We start from the raw sequence: 24324 nt of genomic DNA, 5'->3' as shown, positions 1-24324 counted from the left end.
TCAATATTAAGGGAAATTTAAGCTAACAAGTTTGAAGTTATTGGGGGGAACTATGACTTTGACTGGCTATATCTCCCTTAATATAAGTTGCACAGAAATTATTCTCATGTTGTATTAAAGCCCTTTTTCCGCTGTGTATTTTGCATAAATACTATTCTATATGGTTATGCTATATGGTTATGAGTGACTGTTAGACTTTCTTTCTAGGGCGGCACGATGGTGCAGTGGTTAGCATTGTCACCTCACAGGAAGAAGGTTCTGGGTTCAAACCAGGGGTAGTTTGCATGCCCTTGCCATGTCTACATGGGGCCCTCCGGGTACTCTGGTTTCCTCCCACAGTCCAAAGACCTGCACGTTAGGACATGTTTTGGTGAGTGAGTGTGTTTGTGGACCCCCCCCCCCCCCCCCGGGCAACCTGGTTTCGGATAAGCGGTATACAAAATGGATGGATGGAGTTTCTTTCTAATTGGACGACTTAAGTAAATATAATTAAAATTCTGAGATTTACTTCTTTTCAGTCTCAGGGGACTATAGTGTTATAAAGAAGTCATTCTTTTCTCCAGCATCTTTGAACAGACATCAGTTTTTAGGGGACCACACTCCCTCATCAGCATGTTGCCAGCTTCTGATTTGCTGATTCACTCAGCTTGTCTGGGTATGATCAGTGTTGTTGTCTTCACTGTGCCCAGTCTCCTCAGCAGTGGATCTACAGTCTACACTCAGTGAACCACAATCACAAAGCCAAAATGTGGGTCTAGACTTTTCTAGACTAGATTTCTGCAAACTTATTAAAAATTAAAAACTGAATTCTGCCATTTCCAAAAGTCTTCAGACCCTTAATCCCGGACTTTGTAGAACCCTCTTTGGTTGCAGTTAGAGCTTCAGTTTTTTTGGGTGAGTCTCCACACTCCTCTGAACTGTTGAAAACGTATAATTTGAAGAATAGACTCAGACTCCAAAACACAACAGTAGAGAGACAGCATTCAGCAGCAGCCGGGTTTTATTGCCAACTTGACACACTTCTTTGACAGCTAAACATGAAAAACCATCTTACAGTCAGAGGTCCATGCTTTTATAACCTGACCAAAACAGGATAAGACTAGTCCTTTGGCAGTATCCCCATATTCTGTTTTCCACCATTGCAACGTGGGAGCGACATGGTATCTCAGTTCAACCCTTCTCCTGGTAGCATTATTTTACTCTTCTGGGAATCTTAGAAGTTTTCCAGTCACGGCATGCTCTTCATCAGAATTTCACAATGGTCAGAACAACACAACCCAGGTCATCACAACCCAGGTCCCTTACATAACCTATACACACTAACATACATTAGTCTGTTATGGTGTATATCAGCTTTCCACCAAATTTTCCACCACAGAACCTGGATTATTCTTCCTGATGTTACCACCATGCTTCACTGTAGGGATGGAGGAATGGTAGTATCCAGGTGATGAGAAGTACCTGGTGTTCACCACACCTGGTGTTTGGAGTTCTGTCCAGAGTAGGGTTGTCACAATACCAGAATTTCAGTAGTCGATACCAATACCTGTGATTTTACACGATTCTCGATACTAATTCGATACCACGATTAAAAAAAAAAACAAAACAGAACCCATGTACTTTTAAATTCACTAATTTATTGAAAACTGCTTTAAACTGTCAGGTATTTAACACCACTATAAAAACAAGCAATACTGTGCTTTATGGTAATAAATAACAACAATATTCAACTATTTACATTCAAAAAAGAACAGCAGTGGCATGGAGCCTTCAAGTATATAAAACAAACAATATTCTTCTTCTTATAAATATGCAGATAAATAACTAAACAACAGTGGTGTGGAGCCTGATCTCACATCACTAAAACCTCTAACACCAGCCACTGTTTGCATGTCGGCTTGTTTGTGTCTAGAATTGCTCCGTATTCTTCCGCCTCCAATGCAAAATATTTCCACTCGCGACTCTTCGTACCTGTTTCGTCACGGAGCCGACGTGTTGTTTCCACTCCCACCTGCTGAAGCCATTGTTATTGTTATCTCAGCGCCGCTGACTGCTCTGTGCTGCTCACACGCGGACACTGCCCCCGTCACTTCCGCCAAGAATCGACACGGCTCGCCGCGGGAAAAGTTGAATATTCGGTTCTGACGGTTCCAGAAAAAAGCAGGTATCGATGTATTTTTTACATGTTGGTATCGAATTGGTACCGGAAGTATCGGTTCTTGTGACAACCGTAGCCCAGAGGGTTCAGTCTTATCAGAACAGAGAGTCTTGTTCCTCCTCCACTTGCTACACTACCTGGTGAAAACTATTCACTAACTACAGCTGTGAAGAAGGGAGACAGACTGGACCAGTGGTGAGTCCTGTCTCCACTCAAAGACAACGAACCAACAGAAGAGCTCAGGATGTTACTTCAACACAAACCACTGTAAAACTGAGTCACGATTCTCCTGTGTTCACACTGGTGGCTCTCACTCCTAGCATCATGAAGTATTCCAACACTAACCCAAACAGAGGCGGGGCATGGAGGAACCCTAACCCCAAAGGGGGGGTTCTCTTTTAAATTGTCAAATTTGGCTGTACTAGAAATGTGCGATGAAAATAAAGGAATTATCATCTATTGACAGATCAATATTTCTACAGTGAAGGATTGACCGCAGGCTACAACTTGTCCCACAAACGTTTCAGCCCAAGTTCTGCAGATCATGAAAAGTCTCTGTTACGGCCAACTGATGAGACTTTTCAAACATCATCTAAGGAGAAGAAGTCAGTGGTTGTCTATGACTGACACTGTTTGTACTGTGAAAGATCAAATTCCTGAAAACTCCACTGGATCCTCGGTGACTGAAACCAGAGGTGTGAACCTGCAGGCTCCTCCTCCACTGTCACAGAGTACGTCGTGTGTGGCCAGACAACATGCAAATGGATGCTTTCATTTCTTACACTGCACCACAGCATCAACAACACCTGGGCCGACACTGAGTTTATCAGAAGAAATCCCGTACAGCGGAGCATCAGTGACTGTAACTCAGACAGAAATTTAATTGGCTCATTATCTCTTCATCTACTTCCTGTTAGCAGATTATTCCTGCTGGTGTTGTTCTATCATTTCCCCTCATCTCCTGTATCTCTAATCTGTTCATTCTGTCCTCCTCTAATGTCTCTGTTATCCTCCTCTCATCTACAGAAGCCTCTTTAACACTGGGTGGAGTCTTAATGATCACACAATACAGCCCTCCCCGCCACTACTTCTTCTTCTCTAATTAATTTGTGGCGCAGCGGTGGGGCCAGTCATCGCCTCCATTTGCTGAGAAAAACATGAGGAGCTCTGCAACCTCTCTGCTGAGACTCCACCTTTAATGAGACTCAGAGAGCTGCTGAGGACGGTGCTGATGAGCCAATCAGGGTCGGCCTTGTGCTGCGCGTCAGTAACTGGCACCCCCCAACCCCCCTCCTTGGCCACTGCCGCCGCCGACTGCCTTTACATAATATAATGACTGTTTCAGTCAGCTGCTAAACAAGCCACACACTCTCTCTTCAACCCCCCCCCCCCATAATCCCTCCTACCACCTCCCACCCACCCCTCCCCACCCCTCCAGCTTTGGGCACTCTGCCAGGTCGATGCAATAAAGGAGAAGAGAAGAAAAAGAGACATGGTCAGAGGTAGAAAGAGACTAGGTGGAGGGTGATAGACCATCCGCCTAAAGACAAAATCACTCTTTTCACAAACTCAGCATCAAGACAGAGTTGGACAGATGGACATGTTTATCAAACACCTGACAGAGGACTCGTCCACCGGCAACAAAGACCTGGAGCAGCAGCCATCCGTCGATCAAGTCCAGACATCCACGTACAGCACTGCATTCCTACAGAAGGCAGGATCCTGTAATCCCCCTCCTGCTCCAGCTGTACAGTACCACAAAGAAAACCCTCCCTGCTCCTCTACCCTCCCCCAGTTCCTCAAATCCTCCATCTTTTCCTCCCCCCTCTCCCACTGTAAAAATAAACACATGCTTACTTTCAGGGGCCCCTTAAATGTAGCCAGAGCTTCATTTGTTCATATTACACCAGCCAATTACAAGTGGATATGGAGTCTGTATAAGCGTGTGTGTGTGTCTGTGTATGGGGGGTAATAAAGGAGTGACACAGCCAAGACACACTGAGAGCCGAAGGGTATTTTTCTTGATCTTGTGTTATTCTCGCTTTAGTCTTTGTGTGTGTGTGTGTGTGTGTACGTACAGGGGCAGCTCTCTTCTGACATAATGCCAACTCTTAATTCCCTCCTCCCATCCCCCAACATACACACACACGTTCTTTATGCAGCAATCGATCAGAAAGCTGCTGCTAAAATGTCTTCTGCCTGAAACCGGCATCCCTCCTCTACAGAGGGTCCTGGTCTGTCCCTGTCTCTCTTGGTCTGTCCCTGTCTGTCCTGGTCTCTCCAAGTCTCTCTTGGTCTGTCTGGGTCTGTCCCGGTCTCTCCTGGTCTGGGCCCGTTGCCAGCTGACTGTTATAGTAATGGGACCATTTTCGTCTGCTCTGTGGAATCTGCTGCTCATTTCACGCATGGTCTGCATCATGACAATTCATTTGGCTGATGCAACTCCCCTCCTCCCAGCCTGCCCCCCGTCTCTCCACCACCTCCACCTTCTCCTTCTCCTGGACTTGGATTCTCACACAAGACCAGGGAGCTGCTCTCCATTTCATTTTTCAACCATTTGGCTCTTTGCTGGATGTCGGGCTTATCGCTGTGGAGCAGGAGCCAGACATGTCAGGCCTGACACTCCGTCTCCACCCAAAGACAAAGGAGACACCGAGCATCCATTAGTGTTATTAATCCTTACATCAGATGGTGCTAGTGGACCCTGAACCAGGATCAGTCTCATGTTGGACTTCACATCCCAACTCGACTGGACATGAATCCTCCACACCATCATGTGTTTACTTATTCTGACTTAAATCATAGTTTTCCCAACATTACTCTGTATTTTCTTCTTTTCTTTTCCTTGGAAAAAAACCTTTGTAATTACGTTAAGAAAATTACTTTTGTCATGACACAGGTAGTAAAACACTGGTAAATGATTTCAGGTCTGGAGGATTTAATTAACATTATGATTCAGACTGACAACCTTGTGTTAAAGCAGCAGGAGGCCGAGTTGTTTAATGAACTAGTGAGGCAGTGACACATCCAGGAAGTGGAGTAACACTGAAGTGTTAAAGGCTAAGCAACAGTTTATAACACTCAGACAGGATGTTATAGCTCACCGTTTATCGTCATGACCATCTGGAGGAGTTAGTTCACGTCACAAAGTCGGCTAGCAGGAGTGTATTTGATGTGTTCTATTTGATTATTAAATATCAGAAACTTAATCTAGACCAACACAGGGGCAGGACTCTCATTAACACTGTGTCTTAGAGTCATGTTGATATATATTCACTCTACAGTGCTGATGTGGGCTTTGGAGGCCCCTGGGAATCTGGACCCTGGGACAGTACCCACTTTGCCTTGTTGATAATCCAGCCTGGGGTTAATTGACATGCAGCATGTTCACTTAGTCCTGTTCCCTGCCTGAATTTCATGATTAGCCCACCAATACCGAGGACAACAGGAAATCTCAACTCATCTATGAAGGTAGAGGAGGGCTGGACGCCGCTCTGCCTCCTCTCTGCTTCACTTGTACCATCACTGTGACTGTTGTAGTTTGAATGGAAGAACAAAATGGCTGTTGTGGCACAATCCTAGCAAGATCCAGTAGAACGCATGATGATGAACCATCTGAGTCATATAGAGCAGGATGAGAGCAGCCATCAGCATGTAGGTCATGTTAACTGTGGCAGTGCTAAGCTTTTGGCTGTGAACAGTCAGGCTTTGTGCTGAGGTCACACAGGGTAAACTGCAGGGAGCTCATGTCTCATCACCTCCAACCTACACAGCATCTGGCTCAGTCACGGCTCAATCACTGATTCAAAGTCCACTGGAAACCTTTTAGAACGAGGGTCTGTCCTTCAGCACACACTTCACCAACATTCATATTCAACAGCATAAATATAGCAGATCAATTAACGCACTTCTTGACTGTATTGAATATGATAACATTTTATTCCTTCTCACCTTCTGTTGCTCACTGCGCAGCTGCTGGCGCCTTTAACCTGGATTATCATTGGTCTGCCAATGTTCTGATCATTAAAGCTCCCCCAACAGGAGAGAAAACTAGACCAGATCAAACCCAGTATCTGTCTGGACCACAAGTGGTCAGTGACTGGTGTTCATTCAGCCTAATCTCAGTTGGTTTTAGTCAAGTACCAGCTGGTTTCAGCCTAGTCTCAGCTGGTTTCAGTCAAGTATCAGCTGGTTTCAGTCTAGTGTCAATTGGTTTCAGTCTAGTGTCAACTGGTTTCAGTCTAGTATCAGCTGGTTTCAGTCAAGTCTCAGCTGGTTTCAGTCTAGTCTCAGCTGGTTTCAGTCCAAAAACCAGACAAATACAATTAGTTCTATCCAGAACTACCTGAAGAGCACTGGTGAAGGTCAGAGTATCATCTCCTGAATTTGGCTCTGATTTCTTGTACATTTAACAAGTGAACCTCACTGTTGTAGAATGAGGTCAACACCTCCAGGTTATGATATTCAAACTACAGACGTCCACTGTGATGGTCAGTGTGACAGACAGGACATCAACCTCACATCTGCAGACAGATACAGGCAGCTGTTCAGAATGAATCCAGCAGAATCCACACACTGTTCACTCTGAGATCAAATCTCTTCATCATACAAGAACTGAGCTCAGATCAGTCTGCAGGGTCTTGATTCAGTCAGGAACCACCCTGAGTCACCTCATTAGGTCCACACGGACTCTCACAGTCCACCTCAGTGTTTACAGGACATCCCAACTCACACAGCAGGTGTCATCCACATGAACAACCTTTGTGCTTGATTTCTACAAAGCACACCCTTCACACAGACATGTCCTACATGACGACTACAAGTGTTCAGGTTGTTCACATTATTTGTGCTTCTCTCAACATTGTTCTACATGTACTGTAACACACCTTCATCTCAGTGTGTGGATGAAACATGTTTGTTATTAGACGCTGCACACACAACGGAGGAGATAAGAACGGTGCTGTTGTTTTTGTGTGGAACAGCTGCTGGAACCACAGAGCACTGCTCTCCTGAGATGGTACAGTCATCAGACACAGCTGAGACGCTCCCACCACACCTGGATTAACACATCTGTCCTCAGAACATCAGCACGAACACTTCATGGTATTTTCATCCTGGGGATAAACATACATTTAACTCAGTCACACTGCTCTGAACACATTCAATATTCATCTGCTGATCCTTGATGACTGCTATCATATCAGACTGACTCAAAGCATGTTGGGAAGTCTGGACATGTGGAGCCAAGACCTGCTCTGTTCATAATGACACAATTAATTATGGGCGGCACAGTGGTCCAGTGGTTAGCACTGTTGCCTCACAAAGGTGGGGTGACTCTGGGTTCGAACCCTGTGTCTGCATAGGTTCCCTCTGGGCACTCTGGCTTCCTCCCAGTGTGAGTGAGACAGGGTGTTTTTGCATGTATATATCCACTCTGTGATAGACTGGTGTCCTGTCCTCACCCAGTGTCAGCTGGGATTGGCGTCATCCCCCCCACCAGTATAAGTGCTGTGGGTAATGATTGGAATATCATGAAAAGTCACATTTAACAGTCTGTGACTCAAGGACACAAAAATTTGCAAGCGTGGGGATGTTTTCTAGACTCACTATAGATCTTAACACCAATCAGTCCTGGTCTGAATGTCTCAGTCTGTCTGAGTATTGTTGCTGACCATGTTCATCCTTCATGGCCACAGTTCACCATCTTCTCATGGCTGCTTCCTGCAGGATAATGCTTCATGTCACAAACTGGTTTCATCAACATGACAGTGAGTCCAGTTCAGTCTCCAGACTTGGATCCAGTAGAAACCATTTGGGATGTGGTAGAACGGGAGACCTGCAGCGTGAATGTGATGCAGTCATGTCAACCTGGAGCAGAGTCTCAGAGGAAAGTTTAACATCTGGATCCAGGACCTGAAGAACTGAGGAGTTACACAGAGTTAGTGAGGTGTTCCTAATAAAGTGATCACTGAGTGGAATGAACACTGACAGTTTTAGTTTAACCCAGCTGTTGTATTGACCTGCTATATGTGAAAGTAGAGTTTATTGGTTTCTTATCTTAGGTTCTTATTTTACATAAGTTATATGTTTAACCTAATTCATTTTGAGAAGTTGTTTTATTTTACCTTGATTTTTTTATTTTTTATTTTAGAAGATGAGATATGTGATATATGCCAGAAAAGGGACAAAAAGGAATTAAGTATTGTGCAGTCACACACTGTTGTCATTTAACTTTCAGTTAGGGAGCACATGGACACGTCTAGCTGTATTTCTGTTTCACTAATGCTGCAACACTTGTGTGACTCAGGGCAGCAGAATAAAGTCCTGAGTGGCTCATTTCCTGGTCACAGCAGTGATGTGCTGTCTGTGTGTGTGGTGGAAACTCCGTCAGGAAACCACCACAGGCAGCTACCATCTGGCTGCTTTAGCCAGGGCTAGAGAAGATGGAGAGATGTCCGGGAACAACAAACCCCTCCCTATGCCAACAACAGGGAAACACACACACACGCACGCACGCACGCACGCATGCACAGACAGTGGCCTGAATGTAAAGGATGTTGGTGATAGGGCTGTTGGGAATATGACCAAAAATTACATATGGCCAGTTTTTGACACTAATGAGACCAATCAGAGTGGAGCCCATAGCAACAGAGTTGTAATTGGTTATGTGCAGTGCCTCAAGAGTTGATAGTTGTGGGATGCAGATTCAGAGCCAATCAGAGCTGAGAAAGGGATGCTGGTGGGTCTTTGTTTTTGGATGAAGTGATTGTTGTGTTGACTCTGTACAGAAGTCCCATTCAGCAGGACTGCAGTGTGATAAATACACACCTCCACCTTCTGTCTGGATACACAACACTAAGGCAAAACACCTTCCACCTTGTGCTCAGACACAACGCTGCTCTTCATTAAACTAGACAACAGCTCATTGTGGGAGTTGCTATGACAACCAGTCGTCTATTTTTATGCCGTGCCACTAATCAATTCCTGTTCTGCTGTCGCCTGAGGGGTGGGGGTGTGCATGTGCATGAGGGTGGAGGGTACTGATGGGAGGGGGGCAGTGGTAGAGGGCAAAGGGAAGGAGGAGGAGGGGTGAGTGTGCAGTTGGAGACAAAGAGCAGAGGAAGTGAGAGAAAGAAACAGTGTGGAGGATTCATCTCATACCAACACAGAGGTCTCCATCCATGTCACTGTGTCTCACATCCTTCACTGCTCACAGCAGCCGACCACCACGACCATCACTGCCCCATCACCGCAACGATCAATGCCCCATCACTGTGACCATACAGTGTTTCTTTACTGTACTCTACTCTGTTTCTTTACGACCATCCTGCCCCATCACCGCTATGATCACTGCTCCATCACAACCATCACTACCCCATCACCACGACCATCACTGCTCCATCACGACAACCATCACTGTTCCATCACCAAGACCATCACTGCTCCATCACCATGACAGTTCCATCACTGCCCCATTACCATGACGATCACTCCCCCTTCACCACGACCATCACTTCCCCATCACCGCAACCATTACTGCAACCATACACTGCGTTTCTTTACTGTACTGTGATGCGTTTCTTTACTGTACTCTACTGTGCTTTTTTATAACTGTACTCTACTGTGTTTCTTTACTGTACTGTGTTTTTTCTGAACTTAGTGTTATTTCATTGTGTCAGAAACAACTCTAATAAACAGATTCCTGTTTCAGTGAAGTGATTGAAAATATTTCAGTTAAATCAACTTGGCTGGTTAACAGTGTACATCACTGCCCCATCACTGCGACCATACACTGGGTTTCTTTACTGTACTCTACTGCATTTCTTTACTGTACTCTACTGCATTTCTTTACTGTACTCTACTGCGCTTTTTTTTTTTCCTGTACTCTACTGTGTTTTTCTGAACTTAGTGTTATTTCATTTTGTCAGAAAGAACTCTAATCAACAGATTCATGTTTTATTGAAGTGATTGAAAATATTTCAATTAAATCAACTTGGCTGGTTAACAGTGTACAGGATGCACATTTAACCAGTAAAGCACCATTGCAAAGGTATCAGTCCACCAACCAGCAGAGACATCCAGCTGCTGTGTTAACCTGAAGAGGTCCACCAATCTGCAATGGCTTCAGAAAGTATTCATCTGTTCACTTTGTCTTCAGAACTTTATTTCAGTTTTTTGTAGAAGGTCCTTCAGCAGCAGTTCCAGCTCCAGTCTTCTTGAGTGAGAGTGTACAAGCTCTAAACACCAGGACTTTGATAGTTTATCTCAGTCTTCCTGATCATTCTCTCAGGCTCCGTCAGATTCGATGGGAATCATCTGAACTGTCATTGTCAGGTCCCTCCACAGATGCTCTATGGGGTTAAAGTTTGTACTTCAGCTGGGCCAATCATGGGCGGTCAGAGACTTGTCCTGAAGACTCCCCAGTGTTATCTTGGCTGTTTGCTTAAGGTCATGTTTGTGCTGATGATGTCACATCTCTGTAAAGGACGACTGAAGCTCTGTTAGAGTGACCATTGGGCATTCTGTCTCCTCCCTGACCAAGACCCTTCTTGCCCGGTTACTCAGTTTGCCAGAGAACCAACTTCAGGAAGAGTCCTGGCTCCAGACCTCTTCCATTTCACACTTATTGAGGCCACTGTTCTCTTGGGAACACTCAGAGTTTTTGAAACACCTTTATATTCTTTCTGTGATCTATACCTCACCACAACTGTATCATAGAGGTCTACAGGTCTACTGTCATACCAAACATGAGTGCTCAGTAAACCTCTTGGCAATCTGCCCAAAGGATTTCTCCCCTAGGGATCATAAATATTTACAATAAATTGTATAGATACCCACAAATTGAACAGCTTGACCTGAGGATGGTGCAAAAGAAAAGTCAGAGTTCTCATATTGGTTCCAATTTGGATGCATTTCAAAATTACAATAACTTGATTCGCTTAGATACACAGCCAACAAATTCTAATCTGTCATTCCTTTATTTAAATATTTATCCCTCACGTTAATGTAAGAACTTGTGTTATTTTTGATAACCTCAGAGGGACAAGTGTATGGCCTCAGCCTACCACTGGCGTTACCCTTTTATGGACTTTGTGACCTATAACACTGCAGCAACAATTTCACCTTGGGCCAATGTTAAAAGCATGATACATGCAGGAAAACGTATGATTTATTTAATGGGTAATTGTTTTTATTTTAGCTTCTATGGCTTCTGCAGCCCCAGTAACGAGCCAAGACAAAAGGTAAAAGGAGTCAGGAAAGGGTTAATTATTGTCACAGAACTTGAGGGGGCAACGGATATCCAGACATCACAGTCCAAATACTGTTATGAAAATAATAATGGCTTGAGCTGAACCATCCCTGTGCCACACTCATGTAATAATGTAGTAATGATTACTCAGTACTGATGTAATAATGTAGTAATGATTAATGAGTACTGATGTCATACTGCAGTAATGATGTCTGAGTACTCTACAGAGTACTCATGTACTGCAGTAATTATTTCATCAGAAATGGCCAAAATATAAACTGCAGTCACAACATCAGTTTGAAAAATCACAATCAGATCTTTGTTTTAAATCTCTCAGCCGCTGCAGTTTGACAGTCTTCACTTTACCTCTGTGCAACTTGAAAAAACGTGTGATAATCACATTTACAATAATGAGGCCAAACCATGTAGACTAAGAGTCTGATAACCTATGGCAAAAATGGATGTTTGTGGTTTAACAGAATCAAATCATAAATAGTCAGGTTTGTGTCCTTTGTGTTAGAGTGAAGTTTTCCTTTTATGAAACAAAAAAAACTAAAAGGTGTTCTTTTATTCCCTGAGGTAAAATGAGAGAAACTGAAAAACATTGAAAATCCTTCCTTATTCTCAGACATAAGAGGTGTGTGCTTCTTGTCGCTGTTTCACTCCTGCTGCAGATTAGTCTCATGTTCCTTTAAAAAGGCACAGACGTAATTTTCTTCTCTCTCCATTTTTTTGAGATGTATTTATTTTTGCCCAAGGAACAGAGCAGAGTCAGAATGCAGTGAGCCAGTCTGAGCCGGTTTGTAACCTCAGGGTATGGAATTATCTCTTAATATGTAGCCGTTAGTGGTCAAGACGTCACACAGTCAAACAGTCAGAGAGAGAGAGCCAGGGTGGCAGGAGGAGGAGGAGCAGAAGGAGGAAAATCTCCTCCTTCAGGAGCTGGAACAATGACAAGAAAAGACTGAGAGCAGAACTTCAGACCACAGGGTGGGGCTTTTACTGCTCCACCAGCCAGAGAGAAAGAAGAGGAACATGAGACGTTTAGTCAGAGCACGACATTTTAAAATGTGACAGCCAGGAGGGGAATCAACACACAACAGACACACAACTACAATCAAGTACAACCACACACCTTACACTCAGCAGCACAGTGATATCAGATAAAATAACAGGACTCATGTTTACCCTCACATCACACTACATTCTGGGTATTTCAGGGGCTAATGCATCATGGAGGCTGGTATTTGTTTACATTTGGAGCAGATGTGACGGATGTTTTTCTTAGGTCCACAATGCTGCAAGTGAGTGGCTGAAAAATGAAAACTGAACAGAGAACTGGAAGAACAACAACAACGGGCAGAAATGGAAATGACTTCCTGATCGATCAGCTCAGATTCTGTGCTGCTCGGATTTACACTCATGATGGGTCATGTCGGTCACACAACAGTACAGACACAGCTATACACACACACACAACAGCAAAGACTACACACACACACACAACAGCACAGACACAGCTACACACACACACAACAGCAAAGGCAACACACACACAATGTAGAAGAGCAAAGAAGACAGGAACCTGCAGTTTGCAAAACCTGTGAGGTCAAAGTAAAGAAGGCGAAGCAACCACAAAACCTTCAGAACCAACTTCAGACTTGAGCATGACGGCTGACCTCACCTGAACATGACCACTGACCTCACCTGAGCATGACCACTGACCTCACTTGAGCATGACGTCATGTGTGAGCTGAAGTAAGTAGCAGATCTGAACCTGTGAATACCTGTTGGTGAGAAAGTCACTAAAAGAAGCCGAGAGCTGAGGTCAGAACTAGAGTAAATTTAAATGTACAGCGGGTAGTTGTGTTGTCCCTGTGATGAACTAAGTGAAGACAAAGCAGCAGTAATCACTGTCAGTGACACAGGTTCGTTTACCACAGCATGTTAACAGCTGCATTATTTTATCTCATTATTATTTTATTTTACATACAGTGTAAACGTTCACGTTACTGCGTTACATTTTAAAAGGAGGAAGTCAGGAGTAAAATATGTTATATGGTGATAGTAATAATAATTATAATCATTATTATTACATACACTAAAGCTATGAAAGAACATCTTTCGGCTGCCTTTAGTATTTCACTGAGAACTGCACCAGCAGCTCCTTGCAGCCTGTGAATATACCTGATAAAGACTAATAAACACTGAGTTGTCAGTTTATTAGGAACACATTACTAAAACTGATGCATTCTAACTGTAAATCCTCCTCCATGAAGATTATAATGTGATAATTGTGTGTGATCATTGTGGTGATGTAATGTGTGGTGCTGTTGAGTTGTGCTACATTAAACAGAGGTGTTTGTGTTACTAAGCCTCCCTTAACTGATATAAATTGTGTGGACAGAATAATATGAACACCTGAACTCCACAGTGGGAGTCCTCTGACTCTATGTAGTAGTAGTTTTGTGTTGGTTATCTGGTTACTAATAATCGAGAAGTATTGACCTGTATGATCAGCGTTGGTCCAAGGTCAGCATATGAGAACTATGCTGACACTGACCTGATAGAGCGCAGGTAGTATGTCTGTTGTGTTCAACACTAAATACACACTCCTTACAAGTAACAGACGGAAAAACTACACCACTTTGACTTTGACTGATTCAGTGTTTGGAGCACAGATGGTCGTCCTCAGGTCAACACATGTGTATTTAATAGGTCATACATGATGAAACAGCCAATCATGCCTGGCTGAGTCATGTGATATCAGTGAATCAGTCTTACAGCACCGTTCACCTTCCAGAACATCATCATCATGTTTGTTCACAGTCAAATTTAAAAGTCAAAAACACCTAGATTCTAGATGTGCCCTTCAGTGCACTGAGCATCAAGAGGATTACACTCAGACTGTTGATCAGGTGACCTTGTGCAGCACCTGGCTAAATGCAGCACAGCAATGCAGCACTAATGTGCACACTGCTTATTCACTGGCTGGATTAGTCACAGCTGCACTGCCACCGACTGTGGGCCATCCAGTCGGTCTACAACAACTCCCTGCTTCACTGCTCTGCACATTTGTTCATATACAGACATCAATTAGTGCCAAGTTATAGGTAATTGCCACAACCACTCCAAAATGATTTTTTTGTAATTAAGAGTTGATTTTAAAAGGGACGCACACAGACTGCACCTTTACTGCAACACAGCAGGTCTTCAGACTGGCTCTTCCAGCAAACAGGACCTGACCCAGGTCGACTGTTACCTGGATCTGACCCAGGTCGACCGCTACCTGAATCTGACCCAGGTTGGTTGTTTCTGCCATTCCCTGGACCTGACTCCTGACCCCAGGCTGGCCCTTCCCTGTCAGTTGCTCCCACTGTGTCTAAAACACGTTACCTGATTAGTTGGTAACGGGTTATTAATATTTACCTTTAGTTTCTGTGGCTTCTTAGTATCTGGAACTAGTTGGTTGAAACGGGGCTAACACAGACAACAACTATACCTACTGAAAGAAGTTTCTCATTGACTTAACCTGAACATGTGAGAGAACTTCAGACGACTTGGGGAGACCAGCCAGAAACTGGGAGAGCACCGGGAACACCTGGAGTGACCGGAGAGCATCAGAAACACCTGGAGTGACTGGACAGCATAAGAAACACCTGGGGAGACCGGGCAGAAACTCGGAGAACCCAGACGGCCAGTGTTGAAAAACTGGACCAACGTGACAGATCACTACCCTCAGGTTCCTGATAGCCTCCGGTCAAGTTGTTGACCTTCATGAAGAACCCTCTCTTAGTGTAACTGACCTGTGATCTGCACAATCAGTGCAGGTGACTGATGCTGTATAAAGGATGAACAGCAACAACACAGATCAGAGTTTGTTCCTCAGGCTTAAGACTGTAGATCATTTAACCCTTTAAAAACAAGTGTGTCGTCGCCGACACATTTGCGCAGGCACACTTTGGATTACCGTAACTCTGTCACAGTTTGAGCAATCGGAAAATTCCAACGGTTTCTGAAAGCTAAGACCTTGCGCTTTAGGCATATAGGTGTCATTACGGTAATTTCACCAGGCGGACATTCTGAGGCTCCGGTGTTAAAGGATTAAAGCAGCTTGTTGCAGCAATTACAGGATGTTTCAGGAGATACAGGTTCTGTCCCAGTATCCAACCTCAGAACCCAGTCACATGAACAAACTGAACCATCACCACTGGATCATTACTTGAAAACTGCAGCTACAGTGATTCTGATGCTATTTTCTGTGGATACAGATGGTAATTTGTGATTGAAACAAATCTGATATTCATGGTATTTCAATTGTAAAGACCTCTTTCAGTGCTTTGCATTTTCATCCACCAACATTGGACAACAATGCAGCAAATGATCCAGTGGCTCTGTGACTCCACTCTTCTTCTGTTATGGTCAACATCAGACAGCTTAAAGAGCTTCAGGTGCTTGAAATGAACTAGATTCCTCAATGTGTCATGTGACCTTCACGTCTAAAATGTTTTGTTTTCTAAATGAACTTCTGAATGAACACAATGCCATCATAGCCTTCTCCCAGCTGTCCCTCCCCCCTCCCTGTTCACTTTTCATGATGCATTGTGGGATACTATGAGTCCACTATCCAGGGTATAATAGTTCTGACTACACAACCAGACAGAACTACAGCATGGTGAACTCACTTTATAGTGGACTGCAGAGGGAGCGGTGAGCGGTTTCGAACACAGTCGGTGTCACTTGTGTGTGTTTTGAACTGTACAAATGGTGTGTGGCATCTTGTTATGGAAGCTGACCACACATCTAGCCAATCAGTGCACCTGACTCAGACTGTCTTGTGATTCTGACCTAGGAGAGGTTGCAGGTCTGATGATCTGATTGGTTTTGAGCAGACGAAGGCTTTAACATGAGGCCCAGAGGAAACCAGTCCTAAAGGAATTATAACATATCAAACAGATGCATGTTTGCTCCCTCCATCATGTTCACTTCTGAATTGTGATTCAACCATTAGTGTCCAGCCTGGTACACACCTCTAAACAGTATATGTACTTTATCCCTGGTCCACCAGGTGTACTGACTTCATTTCAGCTGACCCACAGCTGTTTCAGATGTGAACAACTGTGACACACAAACTGCCTTTGGATTTAAAACTCATTTCCATCAGCTTCAAAACTCTCAGCACCTCTCAGTGAACGATAACCTTATAACAACAACAACTGTGTAATTACCAACAACCTGACAGGTGATGCTGCCTGCTGCCTGCTCTGATTGGCTGGGATGGAAACTCTTGGGTCATAAAGGTAAATGTCTGTAACAGTATGATGGTGCCCAGTACTGATGCAGTAGAGAGGAGACATTTACGGGTATGTAAATGTCTCCTCTCTACTGCATCAGTGTTTCATCTTTACTTAATGGTCATATTCTATGCATTTCTTCATGTCAACAAACCAACAATGAATGTACTGCACTATCTGTGTGTATCACAGCCTGATGTACCTTCAGCTACACTGTTTCCAGAAACTACTAAAACACATCAGTGAGTCACATGATCCTTCATCACCATGATCACACTCTGTAGTTTAATGTGACTCAGTCACACACACCTTCCTGCTGCCCAAAATACTCATTACAGCACCAAATTTGTATTAATCCACTGATGAAAATAGTCCTGAACAAATGCACCATTACCTCCTGCTTGAGTAGTGTTTGAGCCTTTTATAAAATCAAACTATGAATTTGTGGTTTGGTGTTGAGGTAAAGGTGTTGAGAGATGGACTAACACAGGGTTTCCTCCAGTGTATGTCAAACCCAGCAGCACACCAGGCCTAAGATGGCCTCCTGCCAGACCTAAGTCGACCCCTCACCCTAAACCCCCCTGACCATCTAGGGATTTGGGGCAGCTCTGTTGGAAACCTAGATATGATGGTTGGAAAGCTCACCAGCGACATCTGTAGGTTAAAACGCTTTGTCGATCCCCCAGCTGGCGAGCAACCCGTCCTCAGTAATGCTGTTAGAACCAAATCAGCCACAGTCGGTATGGCCTTGAGATAAAGCATGTATATACCAAGGGTATACCAAGTCCTGTTGGGCCAGTTCAAAACTTCATAAAGATTTTTACCTTACCTTACCCTTCCCGTCAGTCTCTTTAAGGTCCTGTCAGTCACTTTACAGTCCCCTCAGTCTCTTTGCAGTCCTGTCAGTGTCTTTACAGTCCATTCAGTCTCTTTGTGGCCCTGTCAGTCTCTTTGCGGCCCCTTCAGTCTCTTTACAGTCCTGTCAGTCTTTGTGACCCTATCAGTCTCTTTACAGCCACATCCGTCTCTTTGCAGCCCCGTCAGTCTCTTCATGGCCCTGTTAGTGTCTCTGTGTTCCCATGAGTCTCTTTGTGGCCCCATGAGTCTCTATACTGCCCGTCAGTCTCTTTATAGCCCCATCAGTCTCTTTGCGGCCCTGTCAGTCTCTTTGCAGCCCCGTCAGTCTCATTACAGTCCTGTCAATCTCTTTGTGGCCCCGTTAGTGTCTTTGTGGCCCCATCAGTCTCTTTGCGGCCCTGTTAGTCTCTTTACAGCGCTGTCGGTCTCTTTGCGGCCCTCTCTGCATGGCGGTCACTGAGGGCATCCTGCATGTTTCAGGACTGGAACGAAAAACTGACCAAAATACATTTTAAATCATTGAAAAAGAAGTAAAAAATAATCTGAAATTAGCCCATCACAGGTACATGTGTATGACTGTGTGACAGTCAGCTGCTCACTACAATCAATCTCACTACATTATTTTTGTGGTCATTTAGAAAACATGCCTCTACGCTATATTCTGCCCACCACAAATGAATTAAACTGTAAAATATCTTGGTCACAATTCTTTAACGATTCCTTACATAATAAGCGTTTACATTTCAAATTGAATATCAGTTGATATATATTTATAAAAATACATAATCAGTCTGAGCAAAGTGCTGAGGTTTCATACCCAGGCTAAATAAGAACCAGAAGTTTGATAAAGTTTAATTACAACTGTTTGACAGACAGGAAACAGAACAACAGGATGTCAAGACTAATGATAACTGACAGATTCTTGTCCTGATATACACTCACTGTGACCTAGAGTCTCTGACGTTTGAACCAGGACTGGCTGAACAATACTTAAAACCACAGAGCCCTGATTTAATCAACTGTATTCATTACAAACCTATGCTATAGTCCTCTATAGTTTTCTGTAGAGTATATACTCTATAGTCCTCAATAGTCTTCTATAGAGAATATATACTCTATAGTCCTCTATAGGTTCGGTAAAACATTGTCATAACAGCATGATAGGCTCATCTGTATTCTGCTGGGGCTGCCAGGGGACTCTGAGCTTGAAATAGGAAGAGGAAGGACTCCATCATTGAGAATACTACAGTTCATTCACACTCTTCAACAGCAAGGACCTTTCATTCATACAGACCCACTATCACTGTGTGAGTGGAGGGCTGAGTATACCAAGGTCTGCCAACTTTTATCTGAAACCAGAGGCTGTGGGGCCACTTCACGTCCCTGCTCACTTCATGTCCTTAAGGAGACAAACAGCTGGTCCATCGTGATGCTCCGAGAACAGAGACAAATCTGCTGTCTGTCGACTTCTATCAAACCAGGTCGTTCTCATCTCTAGGTGCTGTGTCTGACAGCACTGCACAACATCAACCTGGAACCCAAATGACCAAGTCCTGGAAAAGTCTTGTTCCCGCCTGTAATGGAGGAAGGTAACACTACACCTCTCCTCATGAACACTGTCCATCTTCAGGTCTGGACACTGGACCCAGTCTGGGACCACACAGTTATGCGTGTGTCCATCTGCCTGTGACTCATGTAAATCTGGAGGAGCAGTGCAGCACAGACACGAACGAGCTCTTGTACGCTGCAGAATAATAGGCAGCACACATTAAATATTGATTCCCGTTTGGTGTCTAACGTCATACAGACTTCTACCTCCGTTAATTCGCTGCTCAGGAAACAATCAGCCTGAATAAGCCTGGCCCTCACACTAACATGTTGGTTATGCTGTCGGGCGCCAGGCAGCCATTTAGGTGCATATGGAGCCAGTTGAGTCTCTACGTAAATGGCTGATGCATTTCGAATTTTTCTTCCTAATTGCTGAGAGCCATCAGAGGCTCCGGCCTCCTCCCAGCGCCGTTAAATCGGCCCCTTCACACAGCTTCGGTCCATTACAACCGTCGGAGCCTGTCGTCGCATCCCGGCGCTCTTTAAATGAGCATTAACACGTATTTGGAGGAGCCAGGCTCCGTCTCCAGTCTGGGTTAACCCCCAGAGACTCTGGATCAAACAATGAAACCGATTGGAGGCATTCCGCACAACGTCCCCATCACAACATAATCCCGACATCTCAACTAACAGCTCGCTTATTATCATCGAAACACAACCCCCCGGGAAGGATTTAGACCTCCACAGATGTTTCTACTGCGACCCCAGACCTTTAAATGGAAATGAACCGTTCGAGGCGACGGCTGCTGGTCGCCAACATGTCAGCCCGCATCAATAAATAGCGAAGCAAAGCCGCTCTATTGTCTGTCAGCACATCAGCACATCGACCGGCGGCACGACGACACAACAACTTGCCGTCCTACCACCACAGGAATCCCGCCGCTACCATTTCAAAACATCTCGGGCCGGGGCCAGGCCTCGCCAACATCCTCGGACTCACCTGTGTCTCCTTTCGCCTCAGTGTGTACCGTCTCCGGGGTTCACGGTCCGGTCCTGACGCGCTGCAGCGGCTCCTCACCACCAGTCCCCGGCACCGGCAGGCAGCACTGAGCTGCTGATTGGGCCTCGACAGACGCTCACCCACTCGGTGCAGCCAGACAAAGAGCTCATTGGTCAGGCAGTCACTCCGTGTAACACAGACAGGCAGCTGATTGGTTGTTTGTTTCGCCAGCAGACTCAGACAGACAACTGATTGGCTCTCTGGCCTTTTTACTGGGGGCTCTCAGACAGCTGATTGGTTGTTGGTTTCCGCGGCGGAGACTGAGAGAGAGACATGATTGGCTGGTTGTAGTGTTGTTGTCTGTGTCTGGATGGAGAGCCATGTTACCTCAGGTGGGTCTGAAGACTCAATGTGGGTTAGATTCACTCGGGTCGTAAGAGGCGTCATTATCACTGTGAGGTAGATTTAATGATGCTGGACCGGTGTCAGGGACCTACAGGTCAGGGATCAGACAAACCTCGGTGCTACATACCGGAGAAACCTGCTTCCTTGTTGTACCGGGTCTCTAACAGGGCTGTATGCACGCATGTAAATGACAAAGAGCCACACATGCTATATGAAGTTGTCTCAGAGTAATGGACCCCCCTGTAGCTTCAGACAAAGGTCTTCATCCTGCAGTGTCAGGAACAGAGGTGAGAACTCAGCAGCTGTATACAGCTGTGACCAGGTTATTAGGGCACATGTTATTTTCCTGCTTTAACTTCTGTGCAGGCTAGTGTGTGCATGACACAACCAGAGAGAGCTGTTCGAGCTGCATTAAAAGACAGAGAAGAAGAACCTGATCTGTCAGGTTTAGATTTGTTCTACAGCTGAGCACACATCACTGAACACAGTAGTCATCACTGAACACAGTGTAACACAGTAGAGTCATCACTTAACACAATAGAGTTGTAGCTGAACACAGTAGAGTCATCACTGAACAAACAATAGAGTTATCAGTGAACACAGTAGAGTCATCAGTGAACACACAATAGATCCATCATTTAACACTATAGACTCATCACTGAACACACAATAACACACAATAGAGTTGTCACTGAACACACAATAACACACAATAGAGTTGTCACTGAACACAGTAGAGTCATCACTGAACACAATAGTCATCACTGAAAACATAATAGAGAAATCACTGAACACAGTAGAGTCGTCAGATGTTCATATCCATCACATGGAGACTGAGCCCTCTAGTGGCTCCACGTCTGAACTTCACTTACAGTGAAGGTCTACAGAGTCGCCACTGTCATTGTTTATTTGTATTTGTATAGCGCCAAATCATAATATACATTATCTCAAGGTCAAGACCTTACTTTGTTACAGAGAAAACCCCAACAGTTCCCACAAAGAGCAAGCGCTTGGTGACAGGGGGGAGGAAAAACTCCCTTTTAACAGGAAGAAACCTCCAACAGAACCGGGCTCAGGGTGGGGGGCCGTCTGCCTCGACCGGTTGGGTTTAGGAGGAGAAAAGGGGGGGTGGGGGGAGGATAGAGGAGAATAGAGAGAGAGAGAGAGACCAGGAACAGCTGTAAAGGTAATGGTGTTATCAATAATAATGACAGGTAACAGTGGTTAATAGTAATGATGAGTAGTGGTGGATCTGGATCCTGCTGCTCCAGAGGCACAGATACCTGCAGAATGAGGACAGAGAGAGGGAGAGAGAGGAGAAGCACAAACTACAGGAGAGAAAAAAATACAAGGTTAATGGCATAAAGTAGTCGAGAGAGAGAGAGCCCAGTGCATCATGGGAATCCCCCAGCAGTCTAGCTCTATAACAGCATAACTAAGGGATGGTTCAGGACATACCTGAGCCAGCCCTAACTATAAGCTTTACTAAACAGGACAGTTTTAAGCCTGATCTTAAAGGTAGAGAGGGGGTCTGCCTCCCGAACCCACACTGGAAGCTGGTTCCACAGAAGAGGAGCCTGATAGCTGAAGGCTATGCCCCCCATTCTACTCAACCAGTGCTGCTCCTCTGACCAGTGACTAACTAATGTAATTAGTAGGTTAAAGTCAATCATTGCTTCCAAATAAAGCACATTTCATTCATAATATTGTGAATACAGGCCTATAGTTTCACAAACGTTATTTTTCTTGGTTTTGTGAAATTGTTAAAAATAATACAAAGCAAATCTGCAAATCAAGGTGAATAGGTTTAGTCTTGACTCTTTGTTGACGGTGTGTTGAGGAAGTGCAATATTGTAATAATTAGATTCTCTTACGTGTGTTAATCTATTTGTGTGATGAAGAATTGTGCAATTTAGAAATTTCATTATCTATTTTATTTGTATCTTATTTTATTATACTAGTTTATTTCTATTTTTGTTCTTGTTACTATTCTTGTTGAATTTATGATCGTATATATATGGTATTATAACTGTACATGTTGTTATTTCTGTGTGGTTCTCTAAGTTCTGATGTTTAAAAAAAAGGTTAGTTTGTGCAGAATGGTGCACTGCCACTGCCTCCATGTTGGTACCACTTTCCATTTCATTTTACCACAACAATGCAGTCAGTAACAGTGCTGCATCTCTCCTCTGCAATCTCAGGTAAATATATTAAAAACAAACCATGAAATAATGAGACAAATTAAACAGTAGTAACAGTCTGACAGTGTGTTGATCGCTGGTGTCCATATCTGAGCATCTGCACAGTTTGCTCCCCTCATGGATGTGTATTAATCTTAACCCTTGCAATAATACATCCATGGCTCCCCTGCAGACCCTCAGGTTTAAGTAATAACTTTATGAATGTGTTAATAAAGCATTAGTTTAATGTTCCTGTGGCAGAACACTTCGTCTCTCAGGTAGACCACTCCAGTAGAATTTGACCTCTGACCTGGAGAACAGCTGCAGAGCATGACCAATATTCACAGCTTAATAACATTTCCATTTGTTTCCACAGAAACTTTATTATTAACATTTATGATTACAGGTGACTTGTATCTTTTGCTGTTGGCTTACTAACAGTGATAAACCTTATAATAATAATGAATTTATAATTTGACAATGTCAAACACAATGTCCTCAGACACTGCATCACAGTATGGCATATGAACTGGGCTGATAGGTGAGCAGTGTATTTATGGTGTAATGTAATATAAATTATTTTTGCACTATTATGATCCTGTATGTTTATTATGCAACCCGAATCCTGTGGACTATAATTGTCCTGCCTCTTAACATAATTTTGCACATTGCTTTTACTAATTATTTACTATATTTTGTTCTGTTTTGTCTGTGCATCTATAACAGTGTATCCCAGCACAAATGCAGCAACTCTAGCTGTGGTGCATCCTCACTGTGATGACAAGATACTTGTGATGACACCTGGCTGTGTGAGAGCTCTGTGATACAGGACCCACAAAGCAGAACACAAATCAGGGGGTGATGGTGAAATAAAGTTCTTTATTGCAAACACAAAGGAAGAGGAAGTTGTTCTGGGAATGATGATGGTGGGAAAAAGCTTGGGGTTTTGGGCAGGATGACTGAGAGGGTAAGGGCAAAGCTGTTGCAGGGGAAAGGGATTGGGTTGGCTACAGGCAGAGAGGGGAAATGATTCCTCGACGGATGATGAGAGAGCCACAGGTGACTGAAATTCTGATAGACAGGTGAGGTAAGTCTGGAGATCCCTTGATTCCACAGATAGATGAGCATGGGACTGGACAGGGAGACAAAGAGCAGAGCTGGAGAAATAAGATACTGAACCTGGAGCACAGAAGAAAGTCATGGTTATAAAAAATCCAAAGCAGCAAGACGATCAAAAAACAGGAGTTTGCTGTAGCACAACACAGAGAGGCAAACCCAGAGCACGAACTAGGGACAAACAAACACAAGACGGAGGGACCACCTCAGAGAACACAAGGACACAGGGCCAACAGGATCCAATCCTGAAACAGTGCCAGCACATAATTCATCCTAAAACCACAAACTTTCTTTTTTTTCACATTTTTGTTTGTGTGTGGACTACTGAACATAAACAAGGTACATGTTAATCATGGACAGCCAGACTAGCTGTTACCTCCGGCTTCCAGTCTTAATGCTAAGCTAGGCTAACCATGTCCTGACTCCAGCTCTGTACAGAACTTCCCAAAATGTTTTTCACCAGGATACCTCTACTATAACAGAAGTTACCTGGTGCACAGGCAGGTAGAGAGAAC

General features: G+C 44.1%; 1 protein-coding gene across 1 annotated transcript in view; it reads right to left on the bottom strand.

Annotated features, from left to right (window-relative positions):
* Window positions 1–20261, bottom strand: part of gatad2b (GATA zinc finger domain containing 2B) — a 42170-nt gene extending 21909 nt beyond the window's left edge. The window contains exon 1 of the mRNA XM_071499233.1: window positions 20109–20261. The gene's annotated coding sequence lies outside the window, so the exon portion shown is untranslated. The remainder of the gene's footprint in view (window positions 1–20108) is intronic.
* Between the last annotated feature and the right edge of the window lie 4063 nt (window positions 20262–24324).

Source organism: Trachinotus anak, unplaced genomic scaffold, assembly GCF_046630095.1.
Source record: "Trachinotus anak isolate AG129_WGS33_773 ecotype Australia unplaced genomic scaffold, CSIRO_AGI_Tana_v1 ptg000016l, whole genome shotgun sequence".
Taxonomy (NCBI): domain Eukaryota; kingdom Metazoa; phylum Chordata; class Actinopteri; order Carangiformes; family Carangidae; genus Trachinotus; species Trachinotus anak.
This window is presented reverse-complemented; position numbering and strand designations above follow the sequence as displayed.